The following is a 22219-nucleotide window of genomic DNA, read 5'->3' as shown; positions in this document are numbered from 1 at the left end:
GTCTGGTTTGTGATGGGAGGTGCAGTTTGTTTGAATGTCTGCTTTGGAGGTCTCTGATGCTTTTGCAGGTTTATATTTAGAGCCTCCGAGTATGATTTTTCTGTATTTATGTGTATTTTTGCCAGTGCTGGTTTAGTAGGTCTATGTGTTGCTGGAGGTGTGGTGCAAGTGTTAACCTTCTCCTCTTGACTGCCTGTTCTAGTCTTGGGTGGAGACAGCTTAGCCTCGAATTTGGCTGTATAATTGCATCTCTCGCATATGTTAGTGTTTTGTGGTAGGAGGAGAGGGTTGTCTGTGTACATGAGGCAGTTGTAACATTGCCTCAAGATACCCAGATTCACCAGCTGGACTGGAGAGTACACTTGAAATTGCCCTTTGTTCATGCCTGAATAGTAGGGTAAACTGCTTAGTCGCTTGGTTGGTGAGGGGTGAATAAAGAGCATTGCCCTGCTGGGCAATCAAGTGTCAGGGTATATTAATGCTTGCTATTAGGTCTGAGCAAGTGCTGGGCTGTAGGATGCTTTTTGAGTGCTTAGGTTGAGAGTTAGACTAGGAGACTTAGTGGAGCCTTAGTGGAGTTCATGTGCCTGAGGTAGATTTAGGTAGATTGAAGGTAGATTTAATGTCACCACAGATCATAACTAAAAAGAAACCAGAAACATGAGGACTATGACCCTTTAAGGGAAAGCTGGGATACGTAATTTGAGTATCTAAGCACTGATCCATTTTTACATAGAGGAATAAGACTGGTGGCTGGTGAGATAGAGGGGAGATTTGTAAGCCACATACTGGAGAAGAGTGTAAGTCTATACGGGTTTGGAAATCAATTAAATAGAAGCATAACAGTGAACAGAGGAAGAGGGCTCCACTCACCAGAGTTCAAGGAAGCCATGATGTAGATTAGGAAGTTCATGATAAAAGTAGGAATTTGGGGGTTGAAAATGTTATAAAATCACCACTCACAGAATGTTAATTGAAGGCAGCTGAGTGTTATGATTACAGGAAATTATGCAATGACTGGTGTGGCTGACTTTAAGATGTAGAATGAGAGGTAGCCAGGCAAGATTAACCTTGAATCCTTGATATTAGTCAATTACTGCATCCTTCTGGAAAAGTAATTTTATGTGGTAAAATCAAAGAAATGTCATTAGTGAAGAGAAATATGAAGTCCAAAAATCATTAGATTCCAGTGTAGATGGACATTAGCAGAAATTAAGACAAAAAGTACAATATGTTGGTAAGCATTGCTAGGTGTACAAAGAAGGCATTTCTGTTTTGGATGCAAAGATCAGTTAGGAGACATGAGGCAGTGTGTAAATGGAAAGGACAAAGAGCAGAGGAGCATATAAAAAGTGAATTATCTGGTTGCTAAATGCTCAAGCAACAGGAAATAAAACAGAGACCCAGGAGAATTTATGAATGGCAATGTGGAATAGATAGCAGCAGAAATTACGCAGTTTGAAAAAAAATAACAGAACATGTATTCAGTATCATTATTACAGCTGCTGTCAATTATACTTTATTTTACTGTCATAAAATTAACCATATTTAGTGAGAGCCAGATAATCGAGTCCGAAACTAGGAAAGGAATGTACTGGACATTCCATAAGGTCGGACTGATTTAATTCAGCTTATTACAGATACTTTGTGAGACTTTTACAAATCATTAAAATTGTAAACCAGAATAAAACTAATACAATTTAGTATAACTATTTGACAGACTATTCCGTATGCTCTAATTAAATCTCTCTACAGAAAATTATATAAATGCTAGTAATAAAAAAAATCCAAAGTGAACTGCATTTTGCAACATAAAAAGGAATATAACTTACTTCTGATAAATGGTTCTAGTTAGGTTTGAGGCAACAACACTTGTTTTAAATATAAAAAGACACGAATGAATAACAATATTCTTGTCCTTCTTAATCTTAACATGTGCTCATTTAAGGGATCACGTCAGTTCTGTAATTTTTGAAACAAACTATTTCTTAGTGTGGCATTCTATAAAATAGGTTTGCCCAGAGCATTCTTCCCTCAAAGACACACACACACACACACACACACACACACACACACACACACACACACACACACACATACGAAAAAAGTCTCTGTGCCAAGAAGCTGAATAATTTGGGGAAAAAAGCCTTGGGGAGGAGTCAAAACTGAATAAAATGAAAGTGAAGCAGTTCAGGATAAGTGTCCACCTCTACACAAAAGAATATAAAGTGCTTATCTGCTCATTTTATAACAGGCTGGACACACAAGGAAAAATCATCATTTGAGAAAAGCTGCTCAAGTATCTCAAGATCTCAGTGAACTGCTGTTGGATTAAGGTAACCCTACAGGATCAAAATGTTATTTCATTTGTACTGATTTATTATGCAGGTTTATTCAATTAAAATGTTAATGAATGGCAGTTGGAAGATTCAGGCTATTTGAGAGCTGGATACCATCTCAGTTTAGATACAAATTTTGCTTTGAAAAAGAAAAATTTGAAGCTATGTTTTTAAGACAGTGTTTTAATGTTTATGTGTTCTAAGATGCACATTCAGACAAGAATCATGAGATTTAAAAGTGCTCTAAGCAGCAAGTCTGATAAGGTGCTGTTGCAGTTAGCTTTGTAGTATTTGCACACAGTGCTTTTCTGTACAAGGTAGCAGTATAACAAAAGTATCAGTAGTAACAATTAAGCATACTACAGGAATAAGGCATTATGGTTTGAAATACATATAGACTGAGAGGTGGCTAGACAGATTGGAAGTATCATTTGTTAGTGACAACATCAAGAACGGTACTTCCATTATTGCAGCCACTTTGGTTTAAAGAAAGGGTAAAAAAAACTGCCTTAGCAAGCTGAGGGTTAATACTTAGAAAAAAAGCCTATTTTCTTATACAGCAAAAAGTAGACACTTCTAATTTAAAGTGTCTGCATTTATAGAATTTTCTCTCACCATGACGTGTACCAAGAAACCAATATATATATATATAGAGATGATGCATTTCACTCTTAGCTACGTCCACCACAGATATGAGCAGGATCAGTCATTACTATATACTAAAAATCCAGCTCTCAGAAGTTGTATTAGTTCTTTCATGATGCTGAAGACATTCTGTAGATGCAAACAAAATCATTGTACAACTACCTGCAATTTTTATACATGTGAAAGTTTAAAGAATGACAACTTACTACTGCAAGTGATTTGCTTTCTAGAAACTTTGTGAAATATTTTACAGTGAAACCATCAAAATATATTATTGTGAAGAAAGTGTTACATTTTGCCTCTTGCAAACTTAAAGAATGTGTTACACAGCTAGCAAACACAATAAAAACTTTAGTATGAGTTAGGCAGTGTTGTCAAAAAGTATGCACCGGCTGTTTTCCTTCAGGTAAAACTTCTGTTAAACCTATGTCATAAAAACGTTTTTTAGATGCACTCGTGTTCTTATAATTAGATGTTTGCAAAACAGTTTCATTTGTTTTATATTCTGCTTTTGCACAGTAGTAAAATTATAAATGATTTGACTATATTGTTCTTTGGTGTTTACATGGGTTGCACAATCATAAGAAAGTACAGCTTACATCTTTAATGGGTACAGACAGAAGCACATTCTTCCAAAGAAATCCTAATTACAGCTTACGTCTTTAATGAGTGCAGACAGAAGCACATTCTTCCAAAGAAATCCTAATTACAGCTTACGTCTTTAATGAGTGCAGACAGAAGCACATTCTTCCAAAGAAATCCTAATTACAGCTTACGTCTTTAATGAGTGCAGATAGGAGCCATATTCTTCCAAAGAAATCCTAGAGTTTGATGAATGGACCTGTCTACATGCTTAATAATGAATATCAACATACCTCTTAACTGTCCAGATTTTTGTAGGATGTCCAGATTTTTCCCTCTTAATTTTTGCTCTGTTCCTCATAGAATGTGTAGTTTTCTGGCAAATCAGTGAGGATGGAATTCACCAAGGAAAGTAGGCTCATGTTATATCAAGGGTGCGGACTGAGAAACAACTGGAGATCACTTAATAATGACAGACATATATGTTTCAGATTTCACATCCTTCACAAAATCCAGGGAAACACAGAATCTTTTATTTTAGCAACTTTCTAAGTTTTTAAGATCAGCGTTCAAAATCTGTCCCTATTTTTTGGAGCTTTATCCTCCTATTATTTTGACTTTGTTCATATTTTTGTGCTGTGAAGTTGAGAAGCATGAATGCCTGGAAGGGACATTAAAAGGCAAAACATTGCATAGACATGTTAAAGCAGAGCTGCTTGTGTAAAGATATGTACAAATAAAAACAAAAAGAAACTACAGATTAAGAAGAAATGCTTAGATTGTCTGAAGAAATTGATTAGTGTAGAACAATTCTTGTAACATTGCTGGAGCACAAAAAATTAAGGTAGGATCAGTTTGCAAAGTTAAGTAATATGCTTTTACTGTACTTGTGTTTCTTCCTACTTTATTTTGCTTTTGTATCATCTTAAAAGTACTCCATTGTATTTATTACGGCTTGGTGTAACTCACTCTAAGCCTTTTAGTTTAAGCACGTAGCCTTCACACCAGTTGTTTTACATTAAGATGGTTCGTGGTCTGCACTGTAGTGGCAGAACAGGTAGCTTACATCCTTCTAGGTTGGGAACTGCTGATTGAGGGCTCAGTGTCTGTTATTCTAAAAGTGTATTAATTCTGGTTTAAGCACCTGGGCTTCAGGCCAGTTATTTTACATTAAGAGGGTTCGTGGTCTGCACTCTTGCGGGAGTAGAGGCTGGACTCTGCCCTTCTGAGCTGGGAATTTCTGGTTAAAGGCTTATAGTGCCTCCATATTTGAACTGCTTCTTACTGAAATTGGTACACCTTGTTTGCTGTAGCATAGACTAGATCCAGGCCTGCTGAATCTAGCTTTGTTTGTATAACTTGAGCACTAATCCAGGCATTCTTTAAAGTATTCAATTGTATTTATTACTGCTTGGTAGTAACTTGATTAAAGTGTAGCTATCATTCTAAGTCTTTTGGATTAAGCACTTGGGCTTCAGACCAGCTGTTTTACATTAGGAAGGTTTGTGGCATGCACTGTGGTGGCAGGACAGGTAGCTTTCATCCTTCTAAGTTGGGAACTGCTGATTGAGGGCTCAGTGTCTGTTATTCTAACAGTGTATTAGCTCTGGTTTAAGCACCTGGGCTTCAGGCCAGTTATTTTACATTAAGAAGGTTCATGGTCTGCACTCTTGTGGGAGAAGAGGCTGGACTCTGCCCTTCTGAGCTGGGAATTTCTGGTTAAAGGCTTATAGTGCCTGAATATTTGAACTGTATCTTACTGAAATTGGTACACCTTGTTTGCTGTAGCATAGACTAGATCCAGGCCTGCTGAATCTAGCTTTGTTTGTATGCTTGTTGTTTGTTTGCTTGTTATTTCCCTGGAATGCTAATTCCACCTAAAACGCAGCTTCTCAGCGCTTCTGTGGATCCCTAGTGATATTTGCATTGCTTACGGTACTTATTTCCTTGTTTCACTTGAAAGAAAGTTACTGTTTGTCATTTTTGCATTTAAGTTACCTGTAACACATTGCACTTAAGTTACCTGGCACTTGCTCACTAAAGCAATTATATAAGTCAGCACTAAAAATTAAAGGCACTACACCCTCACTCCCCATTGGCCCTTGTTTTCAATTATAAAGGAATTCCCAATATTATTCTAGCATGTCCAAAGGTCAGTTGTCAATCTCCTCTCTGGTCCAGCTGGTGAATCTGGGAATCTTGAGGCAATGTTACAACTGCCTCATGTACACAGACAACCCTCTCCACCTCCCAACAAATTCCAACACATGTGAGAGATGCAACCATATAGCCAAACTGGAGGCTAAGCTCTCTCAACTCAGTACTGGTATAACCAGTCAGGAGGAGAAGGAAACCACACTCACTACAATTCCAGTCTCACATAGACCTACCACGACAGCAAACCAAACACATAATCACACAAAAACATACTCGGAGGCTCTAAATAAAGTAAATAAAGATCTGCCTAAGCAGCAGAGACCTCCAAAGCAGACACCCAAGCAACCGCTACCCCAAAACAAAACACATGCAACACATATCTCACAAAGCCAGTGTGCCGAACAGTCACAGCCCTTAAGGCTAAACAACACACCTGATACACTTGTAATAGGTGACTCTATCATCAGGCACACTGACGTCCCGCTCACCAGGCTGAACAAGGAGAAGGTCACGGTGAGCAGCCTGTCGGGCACTAGGATCCGCCACATAACACAAGCACTCAGGTCACTCCAAGGCAAGTACAAATATGACTCAGTCATTGTCCATGCTGGTGTGAATGACCTGAGATGTACCTCCCTGGACTACATGAAAAGAGACATAGAGGAGCTCCCTGAGCATGTAGCCCAGGCCGGTATGACCCTGACCTTGAGTAGTATCTTACCCTCACCAAGGATGATGCCACAATATGAAGACAAGATGATCAATTTCAACAATTGGCTTAAGTACTGGTGTCATTCAAAGGGGATCCAGTGCCTGTCAGCCTGGGATGATATGCTCGAGAAGCCATGATGCTTCGCTAGGGACGGCTTGCACCTGTCACCCCTGGGATTTCGGATTTTGGCAAAGGCTCTTGTTACCCCCATAGTGCCTTTTTTAGGCAAAGCTCAAAAGACAAACCCACCTCCATAGGTATCACAAGGAATAAGAAACTAAGAGTAATGCTACTCAACGCCAGAAGTCTAAACCTCAAGATGCATGCACCTGAAACTCTCCTTAGCATGGAGAACATTGATATCTGTGCAGTAACAGAAACCTGGTTCAGGGCTCCCAAGAGCACCCCAGCACTACCAGGTTATACCTCATACCATGCTTTTCGGCCCCAAAACTTGGACCGAACCACAAAAGGAGGGGGAGTATCGATATTCATCAAAGATACCCACACCTCCAGGTTGGTGGCAAAGCACGAAGCATCAGAGACTATCCATGTGCAACTAACAGTTGGTAAAACTGCCTTCCAGTTTATAGCCTGCTACAGACCACCCTCCCAAACACAGGAACCCCACTCGGCCTTCCTGAGAACACTGGAAAATATGACGGTCTCTCCAAACACCATTATATTGGGCGACTTCAACTACCCAAACATAGACTGGGAGCATTACTCTAGCTCCAACACCCTAGCCCAAAGGTTCCTAGAATTCATAAACTCAAATGCTATGGAACAACTTGTTACCACTCCCACAAGAGGGGAAAACATACTGGACCTGATCATCACCAACATGGAGACTCTATGCTCCAGACCAGAAGTGTATCCTTCACTGGTAAGATCAGACCATAAACTGATCTCACTGGATATTCACATCCCGACCCCAACCCCTGCCCAGAAAACCACAGTGAAAAACTTTTCTAAAGCAAATTTCACACTCCTCAAAACCGAGGTGGAATCCTTCATAGCCCCCGGGCCTGTGGAAAATACGGCCCAGACCACAGAATCCTTTATAAATGCATTCTATGAACACCTTCAGGAATGCATGGATCATGCAATCCCAAATAAAACCAAAACCCAATCCTCCAAAGGCAGATGTCCTGTCTGGTGGACCCCAGCCATAAACAAACCATACAATAGAAGCAGGAAGCTACTACATGATGGAGCAAAATCCCAAAAAGGGAAGGCATCTCTGATCAGTATTAGCAAAAAACTAAGGTCACTCATAAAATCGTCTAAGGCCAGCTTCGAGAGAAAAATTGCACAGGACACTAAGGATAATCACAGGGCTTTCTTTAGTTATGTTAGGAACCTGTGAGGGAATTCCCAGATATGCTCAGAATTAGTCCAAAATGACAAAAAATACACCGAACCTACAGGCATTGCCAACATCCTAGCTGACAGGTTCAGCGCAAACTTCTCCCCCCTCCCCACCAAAAGGGCAAATATCTATCCCAGCAGAGTGCTGCCCCCCTGACATCTCAGATGCTCAGGTAAAAGCCACCCTCTCCAAAGCAAAAAACACAGTATCAATGGGACCAGACGGTGTCCCGGGCTGCGTCCTACATGAACTCCAAGAAGAGCTAAACCCAAACATAAAACTACTGTTCAATCTCAGTCTTACTACAGGATATGCACCCAAAGAGTGGCATACAGCAACAGTGGTCCCTCTCCACAAAGGTGGTGCCTCAATGGACCCTGGAAACTATCACCCCATAAGCCTGACTAGCTTGGTCTGCAAAGCTAGGGAAAGGATCATCAAGGACCTCATAAATAAAGATATTGGGGACCTACAGACACTGGATCCTACCCAGTTCGGCTTTGTTAAGGGCAGATCCTGCCTCTTAAACCTGGTTGACTTCTTTGAAACAGTCACCAAGGCCATTGACAAAGGGAAGGTGGTCCACACAGCCTACCTGGACCTCGCAAAAGCCTTTGATACAATACCCCACTCGGGCATTATAGATAAGCTCACCAGCTTAAATATAAACCCCTATGTCACTAGATGGGTTGCAAACTGGCTCAAGGACAGAACCCACATGGTTAGAATTGCTGGAGCCATGTCAGACTTCAAACCAGTTACAAGTGGCGTCCTACAAGGTTCAGTCCTGCGACCGCTCTTGTTCGGTATATATTTCTCGGAGGTACAGGCTAACACAGAAGGACTGTGGCTGACCAAGTTCGCAGATGACTGCAAACTGGGTGCCATAATTGACTCTCCAGCCGACACAAGCATCCTCCAAAAGAGCCTCATAGAAACAGACAACTGGTGCCAGAGCCATGGCCTCAAGCTAAACGCCAAAATGTGTATAGTCATCCCCTTTGGCAAAAACAAAGTGCCCACAAATTACCACATAGGTGTTAATCCATTAAGTACAGAAGAAGTAATTAGGGACCTGGGGACCCAAGTTGATAGCAATCTCTCATTTGACAACCACGTGGCCAAAGTGGTTAGAAAAACATTTTATATAGCCCACCTAATCATGAAGGGATTCACATCTAGATTAGGGGAGGTCATCGTGCCTCTTTACTCATCCCTCATCAGGCCCATAATCGAGTACAGTGCCCCTTTTGGGATGTACCTTACCAAACACCTGCAGCAACTGGAAAGACCCCAAAAGTACCTCACCAAGAGGATCAAAGGGCTCAGACAGATGACATATGTTGCCCAGTTAAAGAAACTCCAGCTCTACTCAGTGGCATACCACCTGCTCAGAGGCGACCTGTGCCTGACGTATAAAGCCATGTCCAACCCGGAATTAGGGGACATGCTGCACCTCAAAAAATCCAAATCCCATCGAGCTACACGCTCGAGAGACTTGAACCTCAGCACTGAAATAAATAGGACATGCTGGAGGGACAGATTCATAACCCAGAGGCTCCCTTCACTCTGGAATAAAATCCCAGTCCAGGTTAGGCAGAGTCCCTCATTGACTCTCTTCAAGAGGAATCTTGATGCGTGGATGGAAGATCGTAGGTTTACCCCGGGTATCACTTCTGTGTCACTGTTAGACAGAGGCACAGTATATTAACCTCGAAAAAGGGCATAGCAAAATTAATTTAAAATGGGTGGCGAAAGCCAAACATACTCTGGCTAGGCTTATAAATGCCCTAGGGCAGATAGCTTAGTATGAACCTATGAACCTATGAACCTATGGCTGCAGTTATGTTCAGCAATGTCAGATACTACCAATTACAACCTGGTTCTGCCAGGAGGATACAAGGTTTGCTACTGCAGGTACAGAGTCCTGTTAGCAGACAACTGATGCGGGAGATGCTACCTATGCACACCCATGCAGATGCCTCATAAACATGCATACATGTGCTATGTGTTCATAAGGGACAGTCAGAACTGACTAGATGCTCTGGAGCAATCATTATGTCTAAGTATGCAAGCAGATGCTGTCCTAATCAGGATCAGGCTCAGGAAAAGGCATTCAGAACTAAGGTACACATATGCAACAAGTAAATTCAATCAATATTTTTTATTCACTTATTAAAAAAATAACCACACTAGATATAAATACCTTTTTCACAGGGGCAAAAGCTGATAGCAATTTCTAGTTAAATGGGTGGTACTCTTTTAAATGTAGTTGGTCTCAAACATTAGATTTCTTGTATGATATCACCTCAGTTTAGTTCATTGGCACTAGTTAAAGAGAGAAAAAATGCATCAGAGCATAAAATGTTTTTAACTTAAATCTGTAATACACTACATATGGCAGTCAGATGTGAAGTGTACCTCTATTCCACTAATAGCTTTAAAAGGTGTTAGATACTTTGTGTGTGTGTGTGTGTGTGTGTGTGTGTGTGTGTGTGTGTGTGTGTGTGTGTGTGTGTGTGTGTGTTCGCGCGTGTGAAGGTGAAAAGTATATTACACATTTTAAAGCTGTGAAAGATTTCCAGTACTGTCATATGGTGCTGCTGTGTATGTTGTAGCACAAGACTAGAGCTTAACTACTCTAAAAGATGCATAACAAATCTTGCTAAAAAGTGCATAACAAGCTTGTAGTCCATGGAGTCCCTTATTACAGTCAAAAAATGTTTAAATGATATCCTGGTTCAGTGCTGCTATAGCACAAGACCCGATCTTAGCAATGCTTAGAGAGGTGCACCTCTCTAAGCGTTATTAAGGTCAGGTCAGTACTAAAACAGACAGCACTGACCAGAAAACAGGAGCAACAGGACATGAAACAGCCTTATTTTTACCACTTCTGCCTGATGTCTACGAAGTACACAAACCATTTTGAATTAAACTGCTTCCCTTTGACAGGGAATGTATATGGACTTCAACCACTCCCCCACTTCTTTAACAGTTTTCTAAAAAACACATTACATTTTTTAAATCTTTGTTTTTATTAATTTGTAACATATGGAGAAGATAAATCACTGTGCACTACAAGAATTATGAGCGGGTCAGCGATTATAACTGCTTTATTATGTGTTCTCAATATGGATGCTAAGATTCACCTCTCAAGCTTCACTTGCAAGATGAATTTATTATCATCCATGTTATCAAACACATAATAAAGCAGTTAAGATCTCTGACCCACTCATAATCCTCTATATCCTTTTGCCAGTTCTGGAATTCAATAAATGACCTTCATTTGCTACATTTATGTGGGAGCATGTAAGTCTCTAGATAGTTCTATGAATGCTGACAGTCTGAGGCGACTTTCATAAACAGTGGATTGTCCTGTTTCTCCACTGTTGCATTGCAGCAGGGATATACATATATATGTTTGAGGTGGTGTTATGGGTATTTGCCCTCTAAAAAAAACTCCAAGGTTGGCCAAATGTTGATTTGGCATATTTGTTCAGTGATTTTACTTTCATTAAAAGTAAATTTGATTGATTCACATGGTTCTCATTAATATTTCCTAGGAGTCATAGTGCAACTCATTACACAGCTATTGTATAGTGCAGGATGGCCTGTTTGCAAAAAATGTTGGGAATATTGTTTGCATGTGGTATAAAATGAACCATCTATGAACATGTTTATGAGGTTAGACTCTCTCATGCTGATTACCATTGAAGAAGGTTAAGAGACTGAATTTGCTGTCTGATGGACAAACTAATTGTTGATGACCACATCTATCAACCAGATTATTTTTGACATGAAAGCCAAGATTGCAAACTTTCCATGTACTGGATAATTACAAAGAATTAGGGAAAAATCAGATTTGTACAAATGCTCTTACACTTGGTTATTAGGAGTCACCCAACCATCTGAAATGAAAATTAGTGCATCTCGTTTTTTGCTTATTTTTGTTTAGTGCTTATCGTAGTAAATGTTCTGTCGAGCTCTCCAAAATAAGTCATGATAAGCAGAGTACTGGAATTGTTTAATGAGCTTAATGTAGAAGATACAATTTATGCAGAATCTTGTCATCAAAATAGATGCAGGGTGCTCAGGAGAGACAAGATGTACTGCAGGTTAACAAGTACCTGTCTCACTTACTGGTAAGCACTTATGTATAAGTGAGAGGACTAACAGCTCTGACACCCAGAAATGAGTGAGGAAGAACTGAAAGAACTACAAACTGAACTACTGAAAACCATTAACTTCTTAAAGAAAAGTGTTAACCCCCTGAGCAAATGGTACAACAATCAACAAAACAAAAAAGTTTATAGTGTTTGAATGGATTACTCATAACAAGTCTGCAAGTCAAATCAACATTATCATAACATAATACGGGAAAAAGCAAACATCATTTTCTATACTTGGGTAAGTCATATTCTAGTGACAAAAACTGTATGCAGAGAAACATGTGATGAGCCTGATAAAATGAAATCGTGTCTGTCTGGAAAGCCTCATACAAACCATTTGGACTACATTAAATATAAATATAATAAGCAACATAACCTTTCTAATTTTAGAGACAGCCCTACCAATGGTGCTTTAGAATGAAGACATGCAGCAGTACAGTGGGCTGTCTGTACAGCCAGGTTACATCATGCAGCACCATGGTAGGCTGTATCCACAGCCATGTTACATCATGCAGCACTGCAGTGGGCTGTCTCCACAGCCATGTTATATCATACTGCACCACAGTGGGCTGTCTCCACAGCCATGTTACATTATACTGCACCACAGTGGGCTGTCTCCACAGCCATGTTACATTATACTGCACCAAGTGGCAGCCTGTCTCCACAGCCATGTTACATTATACTGCACCACAGTGGGCTGTCTCCACAGCCATGTTACATTATACTGCACCACAGTGGGCTGTCTCCACAGCCATGTTACATTATACTGCACCACAGTGGGCTGTCTCCACAGCCATGTTACATTATACTGCACCACAGTGGGCTGTCTCCACAGCCATGTTACATCATGCAGCACCATGGCAGGCTGTCTCCACAGCCATCTTACATCACGCAGCACCATGGCAGCCTGTCTCCATAGCTGTAGTACATCATGCAGCAACACAGCGGGCTGTTTCCACAGCCATGTTACATCATGCAGCACCATGGTAGGCTGTCTCCACAGCCATGTTACATCATGCAGCACCATGGTAGGCTGTCTCCACAGCCATGTTACATCATACAGCACTGCAGTGGGCTGTCTCCATAGCCATGTTACATCATAGTGCACCACAGTGGGCTGTTTCCATAGCCATGTTACATTATACTGCACCACAGTGGGCTGTCTCCACAGCCATGTTACATTATACTGCACCACAGTGGGCTGTCTCCACAGCCATGTTACATTATACTGCACCACAGTGGGCTGTCTCCACAGCCATGTTACATTATACTGCACCACAGTGGGCTGTCTCCACAGCCATGTTACATTATACTGCACCACAGTGGGCTGTCTCCACAGCCATGTTACATTATACTGCACCACAGTGGGCTGTCTCCACAGCCATGTTACATTATACTGCACCACAGTGGGCTGTCTCCACAGCCATGTTACATTATACTGCACCACAGTGGGCTGTCTCCACAGCCATCTTACATCACGCAGCACCATGGCAGCCTGTCTCCATAGCTGTAGTACATCATGCAGCAACACAGCGGGCTGTTTCCACAGCCATGTTGCATCATGCAGCACCATGGTAGGCTGTCTCCACAGCCATGTTACATCATGCAGCACCATGGTAGGCTGTCTCCACAGCCATGTTACATCATAGTGCACCACAGTGGGCTGTTTCCATAGCCATGTTACATTATACTGCACCACAGTGGGCTGTCTCCACAGCCATGTTACATCACGCAGCACCATGGCAGGCTGTCTCCATAGCTGTGTTATATCATGCAGCACCATGTTAGGCTGTCTCCACAACCATGTTACATCATGCAGCACCATGGTAGGCTGTCCAACAGCAGTGTTATATCATGCAGCACCATGGTAGGCTGTCTCCACAGCTGTGTTACATCATGCAGCATGAAGGTAGGCTGTCTCCACAGCTGTATTACATCATGCAGCATTACAGCAGGCTGTCTCCACAGCTGTGTTACATCATGCAGCAACAGAGCTGGCTGTCTCCACAGCAATGTTACATCATGCAGCACCACAACAAGCTGTCTCCACAGCTGTATTGCATCATGCATCACCATGGTAAGCTGTCTCCACAGCCATGTTACATCATACAGCACCATGGTAGGCTGTCACCACAGCTGTAGTACATCATGCAGCACCACAGCGGGCTGTCTCCACAACTGTGTTACATCATGCAGAACCATGGGATGCTGTCTCCACAGCCATGTTACATCATGCAGCTCCATGGTAGGCTGTCTACACAGCCATGTTACATCATGCAGCACCATGGTAGGTTGCAGACACAGCAGTATTACACCATGCAGCACCATGGTAGGCTGTCACCACAGCTGTATTACATCATGCAGCACCACAGCAGGCTGTCTCCATAGCCATGTTACATCATGCAGCTCCATGGTAGGCTGTCTCCACAGCCATGGTTACATCATGCAGCTCCATGGTAGGCTGTCTCCACCTCCATGTTACATCATGCTGCACCATGTAAGGCTGTCCCTGGAGCCATGTTACATCATACAGCACCACAGCGGGCTTTCTTCACAGCTGTGTTACATAATGCAGCACAGTAGCACTGCAGTGGGCTGTCTCCACAGCCATGTTACATCATACAGCGCCACAGTGGGCTGTCTCTACAGCTGTGTTACATCACACAGCACCATGGTAGGCTGTCTCCAGAGCCATTTTACAACACACAGCACTACAGCGGGCTGTCTTCAGAGCCATGTTACATCATGCATTACCACAGTGGACTGTCTCCAGAGCCATGTTACATCATGCAGCACTGCAGTTGGCTGTCTTCACAGCCCTGTTATGTTATGCAGCAATGTAATTGGCTGTCTCCACAGCAGTGTTACATACTAATGAGGCATTCCAGGGAGAGGCATATGCCAATTAGTGCTCTTTTCTCAGAACTTCCTGCAGTAAGGCATTTACACAGCCATTCTTGGCCCCTCATGTTAATGAACAGGGCCAAAAACTCATGTTCAGTCATTGCAATAGAGATATGTGCTGGGGAATTTAGTGGATAGCTAGTGTTAATGGTGTGTATGTGTGAATGTATGCATGTGTGAGTGCACATTTAAGCATGAGTCTGTTAGGAGGTCACTGAGGGTAGGTTAGTAAGGTAGACTAGTGAGACATATGTGTGGAGGGTAGGTTAGTAAGGTAGACTAGTGAGACATATGTGTGGAGGGTAGGTTAGTAAGGTAGACTAGTGAGACATATGTGTGGAGGGTAGGTTAGTAAGGTAGACTAGTGAGACATATGTGTGGAGGGTAGGTTAGTAAGGTAGACTAGTGAGACATATGTGTGGAGGGTAGGTTAGTAAGGTAGACTAGTGAGACATATGTGTGGAGGGTAGGTTAGTAAGGTAGACTAGTGAGACATATGTGTGGGGGGTAGGTTAGTAAGGTAGACTAGTGAGACATATGTGTGGGGGGTAGGTTAGTAAGGTAGACTAGTGAGACATATGTGTGGGGGGTAGGTTAGTAAGGTAGACTAGTGAGACATATGTGTGGGGGGTAGGTTAGTAAGGTAGACTAGTGAGGCATATGTGTGGGGGGTAGGTTAGTAAGGTAGACTAGTGAGACATATGTGTGGGGGGTAGGTTAGTAAGGTAGACTAGTGAGACATATGTGTGGAGGGTAGGTTAGTAAGGTAGACTAGTGAGACATATGTGTGGGGGGTAGGTTAGTAAGGTAGACTAGTGATACATATGTGTGTGGGGTAGGTTAGTAAGGTAGACTAGTGAGACATATGTGTGGAGGGTAGGTTAGTAAGGTAGACTAGTGAGACATATGTGTGGAGGGTAGGTTAGTAAGGTAGACTAGTGAGACATATGTGTGGAGGGTAGGTTAGTAAGGTAGACTAGTGAGGCATATGTGTGGAGGGTAGGTTAGTAAGGTAGACTAGTGAGGCATATGTGTGGGGGAGGTGCCCTACTTGTGCACTCCCACAGACTGATGAGCAAATCCTACACCAATGGGGAAACACTAGGCACCAGGGATAAGTATCAAAAACTGTTTCTTAAAATGGGGGGGGGTGAGGTTGGCATAAATAGGAGTGAGTTTGGCATAATGGTTAAAGTCTTCATCTCATAGACACAAGGTACAGGTTTGATTCTGACCCGGAGATATGGACAAGGCTTAAAATGGCCCTTCAAGGCAGTTAGCTTAGTGTTTACTTACGATCAGGGGAAAACTAGCCAATAGGGAGAACCATTAAACATTGTGGCTTAACTGCACTTAGAGTTAGGGCAACACTAGCTAGCAGGAATAACTATTAAATACCATGCCTTAGGGTTAGGGGGTACAATAGTCACCAAGAACATTAAACATCATGCCTTAAAGGCACTTATGGTTGGGGGACACTAGACATTGTGATGAACTCTGTATATCATGCCTTAATGACACCTTGGAGTAAAAAGACAATGCAGGCTGGGGATACACTAGACACAAGGGATAACAGTAAAGACATGAATCAGGGGGACCATTACATACTAAGGATGACTCTCATGACTTAATTTCAGTTACAGAAGATGTGGGTTAGGAACAACACTAGACACTGGAGATAACTCTTGCACTTTAACAGATGAAGTTTAAGACTTGAGACTAGACACCAGGAATTACTGCAAAGATGTGGGTCAGGGGGTGCTACACACCAGGGATAACTGTAAAGTCATGGGTCATGGAATCACTAGACACCAAGAATTGCTCTCATAATTTAGCGTCACTTATAAAAGTCATGGGTTATGTAACAGTAGACATCACAGATGACTCTTGTGCCTTAACAACACTTACAAAGGAAGTGGTTCATGGGGAACATTAGCCACCAGGGATGAATTTTTAAGATCATGTCTTAATGACACTTAATCTTGTATCAGGGGAACATAAGCTACCAGGGATATCTGTTTAAGACCACACCTGAAAGGTACTTAGACAAAAAAAGAATCAATAGCATAGCCGGCTCAACCAGAGTCCAGTGCCCGTACCACAAACTAGCACTCCACCCTCTCAGCTCTCCAAGTGAAGAACAAAGTCCATTCCTTCTATTGGCACATCAACCAGGTAGCCAGCTACACACACACACAGACACACACACACAGACACACACACACACACACAGACACACACACACACACACACACACACACACACACACACACACACACACACACACACACACACACACACACACAAGGAATTGCTACAGTTTATACCCTGCACTGAGCACTGCAGTGCTCAGATTTGACTGCAAATGCAATGATGGCTTTCTAAAGCAGGTATACATTAAAGAGTGACTACGTTTGCAGATCATGCCCCCAGTACAGTGTGCCCAGAGCAGTTGCCAACTTTGCACTTTCAGTAGCTTTTGTTTTTTAAGTGCCTTTCAGGCACAATCTTAAAACTCTGCACTCTTACACCTCCCAGGGGAAATATTATTTCTCTACTTCTCCATTAGACAACAGGAATAGCATTACACATTAAATAAAATGTACAAAATAAATAAATAAATAAATCTCTAGAAAGGAGGGGGAAGGCTTTGAACCCTCCATTCTTGGCACAGGCATCAGTAGCACTATCCTGCTACTATAATTAATATGTCTGTGTAGTGACGATTCTTGCACAATATAATAAGGATCTTAGGCATTAAGACTGCAACAGTTCAGTAGAAATGAAGGAGGTGGGTACAGCACATAACTAAGTGCCCTGTGAAATAAGGGACAGTTAAGATGGATGGGGATGTGTGTCTCTGCATGGGGATCTGCAGGACAAAGTCAGGAGGAACACTATTTGAAATCAGGGGGAATTTTTGAAATGTGACTAAATCACTGAAAAGGTTAATAGACCAACAGGTCTAAAATTGCAGTAAACTTTCTGCTCAATAAGAACTGTGAAACTCTAATGTCTGACTTGAATAACTGACTTTAGTCATCCATGCTTTCAGACGGCAGGAAAAACAAAGGAGACACTGGGGACATTCTGACAACTGAGGGACAGGTATGTGGTATGTGGTGCACGTGTGTGTGTGTGTGTGTGTGTGTGTGTGTGTGTGTGTGTGTGTGTGTGTGTGTGCATATGTGTATGTGTGTGTGTGTGTGTGTGTGTGTGTGTGTGTGTGTGGATGGGTGTGTGCGTGTGTGTGTGTGTTTGTGTGTGGGGCAGACAGAGACAATAAGGGGGAGCCTGCACCAACATGATGCATAGACTGTTAGTGTTAACTAATGGCGATTCAGAAATATGCAACTTAGCCAATAATGAGGTCTTTCCTCATTTTGGCTAATGTATCCCTCAGTTGGAAAATACTATATCATAAAAACAGGGTCTTTTAAGCACAGCCCTTACTGTGAGTGTTTTTTTTTCAGAATTCCTGGCACAAGGTGATTCTGATGGTCCACTATCACACAGATTATCAAGATATGATGATATTTTTATTAGTTTAAGTGTAGATTTTCACTTTAAGTGAAACCAAGGTCAAGCAGTTCTCAAGTAAAGATCACAGGATAAAAGTCATGACCTCAACTCTCTGTGTTTTATTGTCTGTTTTGTACAGATAATCTCTGAGGATTCATTTAAGATAGGATATTGCAGTTGATTTTAAAGTTTCCAAAAATATAATTTTGTTTGTTTTACTTAAATATTCACACTAATTGCAATGTTACTAGATGCACTTTGAAGACAAGTGTTTAGCCTCTCTTTGGTCAATGTCTACTTTTTATGAAACTGATATCTATTCATTTTGATGCATATGTGCAATTTTAGCTTCTAATCAGATTACACTAGAGATCCCTATATTGCATGGATAAAGTAGCTTGCATGGTGTGTGTGTGTGTGTGTGTGTGTGTGTGTGTGTGTGTGTGTGTGTGTGTGTGTGTGCTCATGCACACATGCGCATGTAATGCAAATGTGAGTAGCATTGCTTCGGAATATGAAAAAGATTGATGAAAAATATTATCACTGACACGCTCATGCTCACAAATTAAAATATAGTTTGAGTTTGGAATTTTAGTTGAATTTGAGTTCAGAGCTGAACTCAGTATAAAGTTTATGTTAACAGACAAGAGTGCTATTGAGAAGTTATGACTTTAATAGTAGATGGAGGTCTTGTATGTATTGAAATGCAAAGAAGTTAGCATGCTAATATAATTAACAAGCTAAATGTGCATGCTAACCTAGTTAAGCTAAATATACTCCAAAATGATCCCTATTTACTTAGGTGGATAGCAAACTGGCTGAGAGACAGAACCCACACTGTGAGAGTGGTAGGTGCTTCCTCAGAGAACATGAAGGTAACCAGTAGTGTTTCTCTGGAATCTTTACTATTCAGCATTTGCTTCAAAAACAGGGATCTATGGTTAACCAAGTTTACAGATTACGTTAAACTGGGTGCTACCCTCTAACCCCATCTGACATGCAGATGTTACAACTTGAACATGTTTGCTTTTGCTTTATCATATTTTGTATTGCTTTTTGGATTTATTGCCTTTTTCTATTTTGTATACTGTCTTCTTCTTCTCTTTCAGCTGTTCCCGTTAGGGGTCGCTTCAGCGGATCATCTGTTTCCATTTCTTCCTGTCCTCTGCATATTGCTCAGTCACACCAACCACCTGCATGTCCTCTCTCACCACGTCCATAAACCTTATCTTAGGCCTTCCTCTTTTCCTCTTACCTGGCAGCTCCATCCTTAGCATCCTTTTCCCAATATACCCATCATCCCTCCTCAGCACATGTCCAAACCAACCCAATCTTGCCTCTCTGACTTTGTCTCCAAACTGTCCAACCTGAGCTGACCCTCTAATATACTGATTCCTAATCTTGTCCATCCTTGTCACACTCAGTGCAAATCTTAACATCTTAAACTCTGCCACTTCCAGCTCTGACTCCTGCCTTTTTGTCAATGCCACCGTCTCCAACCCATACAACACCGATAATCTCATTACCCTCTTGTAGACCTTCCCTTTCATTCTTACTGGTACCTGTCTGTCACAAATCACTCCTGACACTCTTCTCCATGCATATCACCCTGCATGTATTCTCTTCTTCACCTTTCTTCCACACTCACCATTACTCTGAACAGTTGATCCCAAGTACTTAAACTCATCCACCTTTGCCAACTCTACTCCTTGCAACCTCATCATTCCTCTATCCTCCCTCTCATTCTGTCTTAGTCCTGCTGACCTTCATTCCTCTCCTCTCTAGAGCATATTTCCACCTCTCCAGGGTCTCCTCAACCTGATCTCTACTCTCACTACAGATCACAATGTCATCTACAAACATAGTCCATGGGACCTCCTGTCTGATCTCGTCTGTCAATCTGCCCATCACCATTGCAAATAAGAAAGGGCTCAGAGCTGATCCTTGATGTAATCCCACCTCCACCTTAAATGGATCTGTCACTACCACTGCAGACTTCACCACTGTCACACTACCCTCGTACATATCCTGTACCACTCTTACATACTTCTCTGCCACTCCTGACTTCCTCATACAATACCACAACTCCTCTTTAGGCACCCTGTCATATGCTTTCTCTAAGTCCACAAAGACACAATGCAACTCCTTCTGACCTTCCCTATATTTCTCCAATAACACTCTCAGAGCAAACATTGCATCTGTAGTGCTCTTTCCCGACATGAAACCATATTGTTGATCGCTAATCATCACCTCCCTTCTTAATCTAGCTTCTACTACTCTTTCCCATAACTTCAAGCTGTGACTGATCAGTTTTATTCCTCTGCAATTACTACAAGTCTGCACATCACCTTTATTCTTAAAAATAGGTACCAAAACACTTTTTCTCCACTCCTCAGGCATCCTCTGACTTTCCAAGATTTCATTAAATAATCTTGTTAAGAACTCCACTGCCATTTCTCCTAAGCACCTCCATGCTTCCACTGGTATGTTATCTGGGTCAACCGTCTTTCCATTCTTCATCCTCTTCATAGCTGACCTTACTTCCTCCTTGCTAATCTGTTTCACTTCCTGATTCACTATCCCCACATCATCCAACCTTCTCTCTCTCTCATTCTCTTCATTCATCAGCCCCTCAAAGTACTCTTTCCATCTGCTGAACACACTCTCCTCACTTGTGAGTATGTTTCCATCACTATCCTTTATCCCCCTTACCTGCTGCACATCTTTCCCAGCTCTGTCCCTCTGTTTAGCCAATCAGTACAGGTCCTTTTCTCCCTCCTTAGTGTCCATCCTTTCATACAACTCTCCATATGGCTTATCCTTAGCCTTCGCCACCTCTCTCCTTGCCATGCTCCTCATCTCCTTATACTCCTGTCTAATTTCTTCATCTCTCTGACAATCCCACTTCTTCTTCGCCAGCCTCTTCCTCTGTATACTTTCCTGTACTTCCTCATTCCACCACCAGGTCTCCTTGTCCTCCTTCCTCTGTCCAGATGTCACACCAAGCACCTTTCTAGCTGTCTCCCTTACCAACTCTGCTGTAGTTACCCAGCTAATCGGTAACTCTTCACTGCCCCCCAGTGCTTATTTTAACTCTCCCCTGAACTCGACCTCACAATCACCCCTTTTTCAACTTCCACCATTTGATCCTTGGCACTGCTCTCACACTCCTCCTCTTCTTGATCACCAACATCATCCTACAGACCACCATTCTATGCTGCCTAACTGCACTTTCCCCTGTCACCACTTTACAGTCTCCAATCTCCTTCAGACTGGCCCTCCTACATAAGATATAATCCACCTGTGGGCATCTTCCTCCACTCCTGTACGTCACCCTATGGTCCTCCCTCTTCTTAAAATATGTATTCACCACAGCCATGGCCATCCTTTTCACAAAATCTAATACCATCTGACCTTCTGCATTCCTCTCCTTAACACCATACCTGCCCATCACTTCCTCATCCCCTCTGTTCCCTTCACCAACTTGCCCATTGAAATCCACTCCAATCACCAGTCTCTCACCCTTGGGTACACTCACCACCACTTCATCCAACATTTCCAGAATTTTTCTTTCTCATCCATCACGCACCCAACTTGCAGAGCGTATGCACTAACAACATTCATCACTAATCCATCAATTTCCAGCTTCATAAACATCACTCTATCTGACACTCTTTTTACCTCCAAAACACTCTTGGCATACTGTTCCTTCAGGTTAACCCCTACCCCGTTTCTCCTCCCATTCACACCATGATAGAACAATTTAAATCCGCCTCCTATACACCTGGCATTACTCCCCTTCCATCTGGTCTCTTGC

The 22219-nt window shown here is 42.0% G+C and overlaps 1 protein-coding gene across 1 annotated transcript in view; it reads left to right on the top strand.

Moving 5' to 3' along the window:
• Positions 1 to 2186: 2186 nt before the first annotated feature.
• LOC122808379 (1-phosphatidylinositol phosphodiesterase-like) overlaps positions 2187 to 22219 on the top strand; it is a 221543-nt gene continuing 201510 nt past the window's right edge. The window contains exon 1 of the mRNA XM_044079348.1: positions 2187 to 2336. The gene's annotated coding sequence lies outside the window, so the exon portion shown is untranslated. The remainder of the gene's footprint in view (positions 2337 to 22219) is intronic.

Source organism: Protopterus annectens, chromosome 1.part1 (genome assembly GCF_019279795.1).
Source record: "Protopterus annectens isolate FY-2018-M chromosome 1.part1, PAN1.0, whole genome shotgun sequence".
NCBI lineage: Eukaryota > Metazoa > Chordata > Ceratodontiformes > Protopteridae > Protopterus > Protopterus annectens.
Note: the sequence above shows the minus strand (reverse complement) of the source record. Positions and strands in the feature narration are given on the sequence as shown.